Raw genomic sequence first — 13,669 nt, 5'->3', positions numbered from 1 at the left:
CAGGCATAACAAAATCAAATTTACATTATAAAAGGATCACTGTGAACTACCTTGTTTAGAATCCAGCTGAATGAATATTGCAATAGTTCATACAACAACGTAAACTAGGAAAATCATAAGGGAAATAAGAATAGTCAGATTCTGGATGTATTAAGTTGAAGCATGTAAACTTGCCATTTGAGTGACTCAAAAACAGTTAAAAATCAAAGGATGAGTCTAGAGGATTTGCTCATAGATGGCCTAAGGGGTGTTGGAGAAAGAAAGGAGTCATTGTTGACTCCAAAATCATTGGCCTGAGCCAAGGGTATAAGAGTTCTACTGAAATAAACAACGCAGGAGGGGAGAGATTATGGGGGTAAAGGAGCAAGGGCAAGCATGGATTCCTCTTGGGACATGTTATGTATGAACCACCTATCAGACATCCAAGTAAGGATGTTCATTAACTGTCAGATATACAAGACTGAAATTCAGAGGATCATCTGAGCAAAACTATTAATTAGGGAGTCCTCTCACAACAACGGTTTTCAAAACCATGAGATGAAGAGTTCAAACATGCAGGAAATGAGTGTAAAGAAAGAACAGTGGTGCTTCCTGGTTTACTTCTTTTTGAAAGTCTTTCCTAGATCATTTTTTTCTGACTTGTAAATACAAATACATGAATAATCCCACAATCTGAAATACTTTTTAAATATTTAGTTATATATTTAATGAATTGCCTGCTGAAGGGCCCCAGGCTCGAATGTGCAACAATAGCATATTGATAATTTTGAATCAAAGTTACTTAACAAATACCCAGTGCAAGACCAAACACTCTGACCCCCCTTTGTCTCCTGAAAGCAGGAAATAAATCTCCCAAGTGAAAGGTATCTTCCCTGTACCAGGAGGTAAAAAGACATCCTTATCACCAAAGATAGGGATTTCAGGGCTGAATAGATAAACAAACCTTGTTACTTTTACTAATTTACTACCTAGCCCAAATTTTGTTTAGAATTCCTTACTAATTGAAACTCCTGAACATAAATTTATTTTGTCCTGTCAATTCCTCACTGATTTATGTTTCTTTGTCCAAAAAGTATATGCCTTGGTCATTTCTTTAGGTTTCAATTTTATTATTCGGCCTCTGTGCACACGTTATTATTAAACTTTGTTTTTTCTCCTGTTAATCCGTGTCATGTAAATTTAATTCTTAGACCAGCTGGACGAACTTTGAAGGGTAAAGTAAATTTTTCCCTTTCCAACACTGCGTTAAAAATAATAAAATTGGATAATATCCGTACTATCACAGAAAATTCAAAATAAAATAGTCATAAGGTCTTCCAAATTAAACACAGATCATATAGTTGAAATACCCTAGTGAAGTTAGTATAAGCTACACATGCATATCAAAAGACAAGTGAATTATATTCCCTCAATAGCTGTTGCTCTGAGACATTTTCATATCCTATTATTGTTTACATTTTTATATAACATTTATGCTGAGTATCTGGTGAGGAGTATTATTTTTTCAGTTCACTTTGGTTCCTCAATACTGTGTGAATTCAGTATTTACATGTGTGCAATTAAAAGCAAAAGCGAAACAAAACAAAATTACCAACTTAACAACTTTGTTCTATTTGCTTTGCCCCCATTGTGTTTCAGTTGTGGCTCATGATATATACAAGTCATAGCTAGTTTATTATTCTCACACTTTCCTTCTGAAAAAAAAAAAAGTAGGAGGAGTTCCGGAAGATGGCGGCGTAGGAGGACGCTGGGCTCACCGCGCGTCCTGCTGATCACTTAGATTCCACCTACACCTGCCTAAAGAACCCAGAAAACCGCCAGAGGATTAGCAGAACGGAGTCTCCGGAGCCAAGCGCAGACGAGAGGCCCACGGAAGAGGGTAGGAAGGGCGGCGAGGCGGTGCGCGCTCCACGGACTGGCGGGAGGGAGCCGGGGCGGAGGGGCGGCTCGCCGGCCAAGCAGAGCCCCCGAGTCGGGCTGGCAAAAGCGGAGGGGCCGGACGGACTGTGTTCCGACAGCAAGCGCGACTTAGCGTCTGGGAGGTCAGAAGTTAACAGCTCTGCTCAGAAAGCGGGAAGGCTGGAGGACAAAGGGAGGGAGAGCTGCTGAGCCCCCGGACGGCAGAGCTCAGCTTGGCGGGGAACAAAGGCGCTCACCAGCGCCATCTCCCCCGCCCATCCCCCAGCCAAAATCCCAAAGAGAACCAGTTCCTGCCAGGGAACTTGCTCGCTCCGCGCAAACACCCAACTCTGTGCTTCTGCGGAGCCAAACCTCCGGCAGCGGATCTGACTCCCTCCTGCTGCCACAGGGCCCCTCCTGAAGTGGATCACCTAAGGAGAAGCGAGCTAAGCCTGCCCCTCCCGCCCCCGTGCACCTTGCCTACCCACTCCAGCTAATACGCCAGCTCCCCAGCACCACAAGCCTGGCAGTGTGCAAGTAGACCAGACGGGCCACACCACCCCACAGTGAATCCCGCCCCTAGGAGAGGGGAAGAGAAGGCACACACCAGTCTGACTGTGGCCCCAGCGGTGGGCTGGGGGCAGACATCAAGTCGGACTGCGGCCCCGCCCACCAACTCCAGTTATACACCACAGCACGGGGGAAGTGCCCTGCGGGTCCTCACCACTCCAGGGACTGTCCAAAATGACCAAACGGAAGAATTCCCCTCAGAAGAATCTCCAGGAAATAACAACAGCTAATGAACTGATCAAAAAGGATTTAAATAATATAACAGAAAGTGAATTTAGAATAATAGTCATAAAATTAATCGCTGGGCTTGAAAACAGTATACAGGACAGCAGAGAATCTCTTGCCACAGAGATCAAGGGACTAAGGAACAGTCACGAGGAGCTGAAAAACGCTTTAAATGAAATGCAAAACAAAATGGAAACCACGACGGCTCGGATTGAAGAGGCAGAGGAGAGAATAGGTGAACTAGAAGATAAAGTTATGGAGAAAGAGGAAGCTGAAAGAAAGAGAGATAAAAAAATCCAGGAGTATGAGGGGAAAATTAGAGAACTAAGTGATACACTAAAAAGAAATAATATACGCATAATTGGTATTCCAGAGGAGGAAGAGAGAGGGAAAGGTGCTGAAGGGGTACTTGAAGAAATTATAGCTGAGAACTTCCCTGAACTGGGGAAGGAAAAAGGCATTGAAATCCAAGAGGCACAGAGAACTCCCTTCAGACGTAACTTGAATCGATCTTCTGCACGACATATCATAGTGAAACTGGCAAAATACAAGGATAAAGAGAAAATTCTGAAAGCAGCAAGGGATAAACATGCCCTCACATATAAAGGGAGACCTATAAGACTCGTGACTGATCTCTCCTTTGAAACTTGGCAGGCCAGAAAGGCTTGGCACGATATCTTCAGTGTGCTAAACAGAAAAAATATGCAGCCGAGAATCCTTTATCCAGCAAGTCTGTCATTTAGAATAGAAGGAGAGATAAAGGTCTTCCCAAACAAACAAAAACTGAAGGAATTTGTCACCACGAAACCAGCCCTACAAGAGATCCTAAGGGGGATCCTGTGAGACAAAGTACCAGAGACATCACTACAAGCATAAAACATACAGACATCACAATGACTCTAAACCCGTATCTTTCTATAATAACACTGAATGTAAATGGATTAAATGCGCCAACCAAAAGACATAGGGTATCAGAATGGATAAAAAAACAAGACCCATCTATTTGCTGTCTACAAGAGACTCATTTTAGGTCTGAGGACACCTTTAGATTGAGAGTGAGGGGATGGAGAACTATTTATCATGCTACTGGAAGCCAAAAGAAAGCTGGAGTAGCCATACTTATATCAGACAAACTAGACTTTAAATTAAAGGCTGTAACAAGAGATGAAGAAGGGCATTATATAATAATTACAGGGTCTATCCATCAGGAAGAGCTAACAATTATAAATGTCTATGCGCCAAATACCGGAGCCCCCAGATATATAAAACAGTTACTCATAAACATAAGCAACCTTATTGATAAGAATGTGGTCATTGCAGGGGACTTTAACACCCCACTTACAGAAATGGATAGATCATCTAGACACACAGTCAATAAAGAAACAAGGGCCCTGAATGATACATTGGATCAGATGGACTTGACAGATATATTTAGAACTCTGCATCCCAAAGCAACAGAATATACTTTCTTCTCGAGTGCACATGGAACATTCTCCAAGATAGATCATATACTGGGTCACAAAACAGCCCTTCATAAGTTTACAAGAATTGAAATTATACCATGCATACTTTCAGACCACAATGCTATGAAGCTTGAAATCAACCACAGGAAAAAGTCTGGAAAACCTCCAAAAGCATGGAGGTTAAAGAACACCCTACTAACGAATGAGTGGGTCAACCAGGCAATTAGAGAAGAAATTAAAAAATATATGGAAACAAACGAAAATGAAAATACAACAATCCAAACGCTTTGGGACGCAGCGAAGGCAGTCCTGAGAGGAAAATACATTGCAATCCAGGCCTATCTCAAGAAACAAGAAAAATCCCAAATACAAAATCTAACAGCACACCTAAAGGAAATAGAGGCAGAACAGCAAAGGCAGCCTAAACCCAGCAGAAGAAGAGAAATCATAAAGATCAGAGCAGAAATAAACAATATAGAATCTAAAAAAACTGTAGAGCAGATCAACGAAACCAAGAGTTGGTTTTTTGAAAAAATAAACAAAATTGACAAACCTCTAGCCAGGCTTCTCAAAAAGAAAAGGGAGATGACCCAAATAGATAAAATCATGAATGAAAATGGAATTATTACAACCAATCCCTCAGAGATACAAACAATTATCAGGGAATACTATGAAAAATTATATGCCAACAAATTGGACAACCTGGAAGAAATGGACAAATTCCTAAACACCCACACTCTTCCAAAACTCAATCAGGAGGAAATAGAAAGCTTGAACAGACCCATAACCAGCGAAGAAATTGAATCGGTTATCAAAAATCTCCCAACAAATAAGAGTCCAGGACCAGATGGCTTCCCAGGGGAGTTCTACCAGACGTTTAAAGCAGAGATAATACCTATCCTTCTCAAGCTATTCCAAGAAATAGAGAGGGAAGGAAAACTTCCAGACTCATTCTATGAAGCCAGTATTACTTTGATTCCTAAACCAGACAGAGACCCAGTAAAAAAAGAGAACTACAGGCCAATATCCCTGATGAATATGGATGCAAAAATTCTCAATAAGATACTAGCAAATCGAATTCAACAGCATATAAAAAGAATTATTCACCATGATCAAGTGGGATTCATTCCTGGGATGCAGGGCTGGTTCAACATTCGCAAATCGATCAACGTGATACATCACATTAACAAAAAAAAAGAAAAGAACCATATGATCCTGTCAATCGATGCAGAAAAGGCCTTTGACAAAATCCAGCACCCTTTCTTAATAAAAACCCTTGAGAAAGTCGGGATAGAAGGAACATACTTAAAGATCATAAAAGCCATTTATGAAAAGCCCACAGCTAACATCATCCTCAATGGGGAAAAACTGAGAGCTTTTTCCCTGAGATCAGGAACACGACAGGGATGCCCACTCTCACCGCTGCTGTTTAATATAGTACTGGAAGTTCTAGCATCAGCAATCAGACAACAAAAGGAAATCAAAGGCATCCAAATTGGCAAAGATGAAGTCAAGCTTTCGCTTTTTGCAGATGACATGATATTATACATGGAAAATCCGATAGACTCCACCAAAAGTCTGCTAGAACTGATACATGAATTCAGCAAAGTTGCCGGATACAAAATCAATGTACAGAAATCAGTTGCATTCTTATACACTAACAATGAAGCAACAGAAAGACAAATAAAGAAACTGATCCCATTCACAATTGCACCAAGAAGCATAAAATACCTAGGAATAAATCTAACCAAAGATGTAAAAGATCTGTATGCTGAAAACTATAGAAAGCTTATGCAGGTAATTGAAGAAGATATAAAGAAATGGAAAGACATTCCCTGCTCATGGATTGGAAGAATAAATATTGTCAAAATGTCAATACTACCCAAAGCTATCTACACATTCAATGCAATCCCAATCAAAATTGCACCAGCATTCTTCTCGAAACTAGAACAAGCAATCCTAAAATTCATATGGAACCACAAAAGGCCCCGAATAGCCAAAGTAATTTTGAAGAAGAAGACCAAAGCAGGAGGCATCACAATCCCAGACTTTAGCCTCTACTACAAAGCTGTCATCATCAAGACAGCATGGTATTGGCATAAAAACAGACACATAGACCAATGGAATCGAATAGAAACCCCAGAACTAGACCCACAAACGTATGGCCAACTCATTTTTGACAAAGCAGGAAAGAACATCCAATGGAAAAAAGACAGTCTCTTTAACAAATGGTGCTGGGAGAACTGGACAGCAACATGCAGAAGGTTGAAACTAGACCACTTTCTCACACCATTCACAAAAATAAACTCAAAATGGATAAAGGACCTGAATGTGAGACAGGAAACGATCAAAACCTTAGAGGAGAAAGCAGGAAAAGACCTCTCTGACCTCAGCCGTAGCAATCTCTTACTCGGCACATCCCCAAAGGCAAGGGAATTAAAAGCAAAAGTGAATTACTGGGACCTTATGAAGATAAAAAGCTTCTGCACAGCAAAGGAAACAACCAACAAAACTAAAAGGCAACCAACGGAATGGGAAAAGATATTTGCAAATGACACATCGGACAAAGGGCTAGTATCCAAAATCTATAAAGAGCTCATCAAACTCCACACCCGAAAAACAAATAACCCAGTGAAGAAATGGGCAGAAAACATGAATAGACACTTCTCTAAAGAAGACATCCGGATGGCCAACAGGCACATGAAAAGATGTTCAACGTCGCTCCTCATCAGGGAAATACAAATCAAAACCACACTCAGATACCACCTCACGCCAGTCAGAGTGGCCAAAATGAAGAAATCAGGAGACTATAGATGCTGGAGAGGATGTGGAGAGACGGGAACCCTCTTGCACTGTTGGTGGGAATGCAAATTGGTGCAGCCGCTCTGGAAAGCAGTGTGGAGGTTCCTCAAAAAATTAAAAATAGACCTACCCTATGACCCAGCAATAGCACTGCTAGGAATTTATCCAAGGGATACAGGAGTACTGATGCATAGGGGCACTTGTACCCCAATGTTTATAGCAGCACTCTCAACAATCGCCAAATTATGGAAAGAGCCTAAATGTCCATCAACTGATGAATGGATAAAGAAATTGTGGTTTATATACACAATGGAATACTACGTGGCAATGAGAAAGAATGAAATATGGCCTTTTGTAGCAACGTGGATGGAACTGGAGAGTGTGATGCTAAGTGAAATAAGCCATACAGAGAAAGACAGATACCATATGGTTTCACTCTTATGTGGATCCTGAGAAACGTAACAGAAACCCATGGGGGAGGGGAAGGGAAAAAAAAAAAAAAAAAAAAGAGGTTAGAGTGGGAGAGAGCCAAAGCATAAGAGACTGTTAAAAACTGAGAACAAACTGAGGGTTGATGGGGGGTGGGAGGGAGGGCAGGGTGGGTGATGGGTATTGAGGAGGGCACCTTTTGGGATGAGCACTGGGTGTTGTATGGAAACCAATTTGACAGTAAATTTCATATATTAAAAAAAAATAATAATAAAATAAAAAAATAAAATAAAATAAAAAAAAAAAAAAAAAGTATTTGTGAGCACTTTAGGCTAGTATAAAAGCACTAAGATATTATATATGTACAATATATTATATATCATATATTAAGCATAAAGAAAATTTATAATCTTTACATATATATATGTATACATCTTTGTTATAAACCTGTCATGAATCTCTCTCATTCTCTTTCTCACTCCCTCTTTCAAAAAGAGAGATAAAGTTTTTATTTGTATATCTGAAATTATAAATATTTATATACATGTATCCCATACATATAAAGTTTTTATATCACAGAGTTACTGAAACATTCCTACAAGGTAGAGAAAAACCTGACCTGCTGCAATTAACTCCCTAAAGCACTCCTGTGAGCACAATTACAAAATATTTTTGCCAACCACATCACAAACAATTATTAATGTACTAACTTTAGTTTCATGTTTTGAGCTTCTCCTGGGCCAGGTGTGGAGTGGGAACATGCTCTTTATGAAAACATCCCATTGGATGTGCTGACAAAGCACATTTTTAAAGCATACTCATAATCACTCCAATTAGGCCATCAAATGTCAGGACTTGCTGTGTGAATTTGGTGAATTCTACCCAACTCTGTGGTGCAACTGAGAAGTAACCCTACCTTGGAAACAATTTCCTCATACTATGGCCTCTCCTCCTCTACCTGCCTGTATTGAAAAGTGGTAAGGAGGGTTTGCAATGCTGCCCTCTCACAAGTCTGTGAAACTTCCTTTCAGGTGGGAGCCCAATCACATCCAAACCCTTTTATATGCCCACAACACTATTGTCTTTATATGTCTTTGAGGCAATGAATTTACAATATAACTAATATGGTATATGGAATATGGAAGATAGATTGTTCACATCTCTATCTTCCCCTAGATTGTGAGTGACTTATTTGTCCATATTTTGATCCTTTCTAATGATGGACACACTGTTCTCAAAGCTCTAGCACAAATATTTGACACGGTTATGCAGAAGAAGTCACATGAAAACATCCAATCTTCCCTCCCTCATTCTCCCCCATCTCTACCACCACACAACTGATTGAAAAGAGCAAAGAAAAATAAAACAAGAGGATATGTTTTCTTAATGAAAACATTCCTTATATTGTTCACTAATGAATTTATATTTTTAAACTTAATTACCATTGTGCCTTTGAGAAAATACTATTGAATAGCGGTCATTGTGATGGGTAATCTTAGGTTTCAACTTGGCTAGACTGTGGTGCCCATTTTGGTCGAACACGAGATGTTGGTCAAACACTAGATGTTGCTGTGATGGGTATTTTGTAGATGTATTAACATTTACAATTAGTGGACTTTAAGTAAAGGAGACTACCCTGATTAATGTGGGCGGGTCTCAAACAGTTGAAGGCCATATGAACAAAAACTGAGGTTTCCGGGAGTAGAACAAATACTACTTCCTCAAAACCATAACAAAAATCCTGCCAATGGATTTTGAGCTCTTTGACTCTTGCCTGAATTTTTAGCCTGCCAACCTGCCCAACAGATTTCAGACTTACTAGTGCCCACTACCGCATGTACCAATTCCTTAAAAAAATCTTTCTCTCCACATATGCATCCTATTGGTTCTGTTTCTCTAGAGAACCCTAACACTTGAATTTCAGAGCATTCTTTCCCATACCTCTGAAACTTTCGCTAATTGAATTATACTGTATTCTTAATTTTGTTTCATGGAGTGTTTCTATTACTTACTAATAGAAGTCAGTTTCTCTGTTGGTACAGAGAACAAGAGAGTTGTCAAAGGAACTCAACAATGGCACATGTCCTGTCAAGCAGGAAAATTTTACATCAGAGGTTTCAAATATGAGCTCTATTTGAGCCCAGAGTGTGCAGGTACCTAAATATTATACCCTACCTCCTAAGCTAGGAATCTTTTCCTAAGCTAGTTTGTACCAATTAACAAATCTTAAGCAATTACCAATAAAGAATGAGTAGTTTGACCAAAACATTTTCTTCCAAAAAAGATGTGCCATGTTTGGGGCATGGTTGGGGCAGGGAGGAGGGCTTCAACAATTAATGCAACTCAAAATAGGAGGTTGGTGTGCCCAGTTTCCATTGCCTCATTCATCAAGAGAGTCTGTGTTGTGACTCTTGGAAGTCAGTTTTATTGCATGATGTAATGGAGAAAATAATGAAGATTACAAATTTTCTTTATACTTACGTTTTTTTAACCACTGCCAGTTTACAGATATTTAAGAAGTTGAAGCAAAGAGACTAGATTTAGTTTCTTTTAATTTAGCCAAATGGTTAGGTCCTGGAAATTTTTGAAGAAATGTATTAAAGTGTTTTTAGAATTAAAAAGTCTTAGATCCCACTTGGTAGACCTCCAATGGCCCCCAGAGCCTGCACACTTTTCCCTGATGCTATATAACAGAACTTTCTCTGTCCACTATAAAGGTGATGGTTTTGTACTCAAATTTAAACTTGACATGTACATTGAGAAGATGGTGAAATTGCTATTCTGTTTACAATGCTGAACTTCTCTGAGCTCAATGGAATAACAGATTTTAAGGAGTTACACAGTTATTTAGTGGAAAATAAGTCCTGGTTATGAAAGCAATTCATAGATCTTGGTGATTGAGTGTGAGTCATATTCTCTATGACTTTGGGATGCCACAAGATATGTGTGATTATAAAGCCCCTGACCAATGAGGGTGGCTCATTTTCAAACAAAACAAAACAACAGCCTTAAAACTTGTCCTGGGGCCCATGGGTGGCTCAGTCAGTTAAGCATCCAACTCTTGATGTCAGCTCAGATTTTAATCTCAGGGTCATGAGTTCAAGCCCCACTTTGGGCTCCAAGCTGGGCATGAAGCCTACTTAACAGAAAAAATAAGAGCGACATGCAGAAGAATGAACCTGGACCCCTTTCTTACACCATACACAAAAATAAACTCAAAATGGATGAAAGACCTAAACGTAAGACAGGACACCATCAAAATCCTAGAGAAGAAAACAGGAAACAACCTCTTTGACCTGGTCTGCAGCAAACTTCTTACTTGACATGTCTCCAGAGGCAAGGGAAACAAAAGCAAAAATGAACTACTGGCACCTCATCAAAATAAAAAGCTTCTGCACAGCGAAGGAAACAATCAGCAAAACTAAAAGGTAACCGACGGAATGGGAGAAGATTTTTGCAAATGATGTATCAGATAAAGGGTTAGTATCCAAAATCTATAAAGAACTTATCAAATTCAACACCCAAAAAACAAATAATCCAGTGAAGAAATTGGCAAAAGACATGAATAGACACTTTTCCAAAGAAGACATCCAGATGGCTAACAGACCCATGAAAACATGCTCAACATTGCTCATCATCAGGGAAATACAAATCAAAACCGCAATGAGATACCATCTCACACCTATCAGAAAGGCTAAAATGAACTCAGGCAACGGCAGATGTTGGCAAGGATGCAGAGAAAGAGGAACCCTTTTGCACTGCTGGTGGGAATGCAAACTGGTATAGTCACTCTGGGAAACAATATGGAGGTTCATCAAAAAATTAAAAATAGAACTACCCTATGACCCAGCAATTGCACTACTAGATATTTATCCAAAGGATACAGGAGTGCTGATTCAAAGGGGCACATGCACCCCAATATTTATAGCAGCACTATTGACAATAGCTGAAGTATGGAAAGGGCCCAAAGGTCCACTGATGAATGTATAAAGAAGATGTGATATATTTACACAATGGAATATTACTTGACGATCAAAAAGACTGAAATCTTGCCATTTGCAACAACGTGGATGGAACTAAAGTGTATTATGCTAAGCGAAATAAGTCAGAGAAAGATAAATACCATATGATTTCACTCATATGTGGAATTTAAGAAATAAAACAAATGAACATAAGGGAAGGGAAACAAAAATAAGATAAAAACAGAGAGGGAGACAAACCATAAGAGACTCTTAAATATAGAGAACAAACTGAGGGTTGCTGGCAGGGTGTTGGGTGAGGGAATGGGCTAAATGGGTGAGGGGCATTAAGGAAGACACTTGATGGGATGAGCACTGGGTGTTATATATAAGTGATGAATCACTAAATTCTATTCCTGAAATGATTATTATACTATATGTTAACTTAGATTTAAACTAAAAAACAAAAACAAAAAATACTTGTACTAAAACTATTATACCTATTAACACACAGTATTACTGAGCATTAGAGTTAACTACGGAAAGGAATCAACTGTGAAAGAAAAAGTACTTATTAATGGATAATTGTATTAGCTCTGCTTCCCTCTTCCAGACTCCTAAAGAGGGTCCTCCCATGTAACATGACCAATTCTTTTGGGCTTTTGGCATTCAGAATCAGGAAGAAAGAGAGCTGGGGGAAAAGATCTAAAGCACACACCCTGGGCTGGAGAACAACAGTAGGGCACATTTTGAAATACAATACAAGCAGCTATCTTGTGCGAGAACACAAGATGAGAGAAAAAAGAGATATGTTTAAGATATGTTGTTTGTTATTTATCTGCTTCACAGTGTTCAGGCTATGAGAATTTTTAAAGAATTATTTCAAAATTATACCTCAGATATTTGCCTGTGTATTTTGAATATGGTCCTGATCTAAGACTGGACCATGTGGGTCACAGATTTATAAACATCACACAAAATACTAATCTCAAACTATAGAAATTTCTGGACAAATTCTGAGTATTTGTAGCTATTTTATGAAATTGCAGAGATAAAAGCCTTAATCAGTAAAATAGCCTCAATCAGATTGTTAAGAGTTTAGAATGATGGAAACACTCTCCTATCTGCTAGAACAGTCCAGGGTGTAAATATCAGTATCCTCTTTAAATCGACATAGATAGAACAGTATAATTTTTTTTAACAAATAAAAGCTTATTGTATTGGCTTTAGAATTGCCTAATAATAAAAAAAAAGTGCTTTGAATCTTGAATCACCAGTATCAGTAATAAAAAATAAAATATTTATAGAATAGGGTTGAAAACATGCTCTCAGGCCCAGAAGGCAGTGAAGAATCTGGTCCATCTACAACTTGAACAATCAGGGCTTGAGCAATTTACATGTTTTAGCTGGAAACAGTGAAAACTGGCTCTCTTTCAGTAGTAATTTTTAAAAGAAGCACCTTGTATTTTTCTAGTCTGATGTATTAAAGTACTTTCGCAAACCTAATAACATGGTGCCAATTCAATGTAAAAAGATCGGAGAGATGCTCCTCCTTTTCTTCAGAACTTTAAAATGTACCTTCTCCACATTTGTATTTGCTGAGATTAAGCTCTGTGTTTGGGAAGCCCTTGAGTAGAAGTGTCTCAGAAATAGAAAGCTCGGGCTCCCAAGGTTTCATTCATTTGGCTGACATCCCTGGAGCCCGTTCCTTGTGCAAGACACTGTACTCAGTGCCAGGCAGGTACACCGGCCTACAGGAGGTAGTCCCTGTTCTGAAGGAACCACTGGCCTGGCCAGGGAAGGGCCCAACTAGGGGTTCTAAACAAATAACCTAAAATATCACAGAGCGGCTGCACAGTTGACGTGCCTGAAATTACCCCAAAGACGAGGATCAGTCCACAAATGCAAAGTCTTCCTTCCATCTGATACGGGTCGCCACCCCACCTCTCAAGAAGAGCTGAAGCAGAGCTGCTGGGTCTAGAACTCATGGCCCCAGATTGTTAGGGGGCAGGTTGGCAAGGAAACACAAGAGGGGGAAGCGTTGGTTCAGGCGCTACCCCCGATGGCGACGCAACAGGCAGGGCGGGCGGGGGTCGGTTCGGCCCTCACCGTGATCTCAACGCAGGATGGAAGCATGAGGTGCTGTGGGCCTCGCCGTCGGACCAGTGGGTCTGTCAGCGCGTCGCGCGGCTGGGGTCTCAGGGTCGGGCTCTAGGCGAAGCCCCGCCCCCCTCCCCCCCTTTCCCCCCCCTCCGGCTCCTCCGCCCCCGCCCCCTAAGGCGCGCGAGCCGGTCCCGCGCGGCGCCAACCCTTTCCCGGGTC

At 40.2% G+C, this 13,669-nt stretch overlaps 1 long non-coding RNA gene across 1 annotated transcript in view; it reads right to left on the bottom strand.

Moving 5' to 3' along the window:
• The window catches only part of LOC131512718 (uncharacterized), a 61,090-nt gene extending 47,525 nt beyond the window's left edge, over nucleotides 1-13,565 (bottom strand). Inside the window, exon 1 of the long non-coding RNA XR_009262267.1 lies at nucleotides 13,457-13,565. This is a non-coding gene — a long non-coding RNA (uncharacterized LOC131512718). The remainder of the gene's footprint in view (nucleotides 1-13,456) is intronic.
• Nucleotides 13,566-13,669: the final 104 nt, after the last annotated feature.

The sequence above is a fragment of the Neofelis nebulosa genome, chromosome 5 (assembly GCF_028018385.1).
Source record: "Neofelis nebulosa isolate mNeoNeb1 chromosome 5, mNeoNeb1.pri, whole genome shotgun sequence".
NCBI lineage: Eukaryota > Metazoa > Chordata > Mammalia > Carnivora > Felidae > Neofelis > Neofelis nebulosa.
This window is presented reverse-complemented; position numbering and strand designations above follow the sequence as displayed.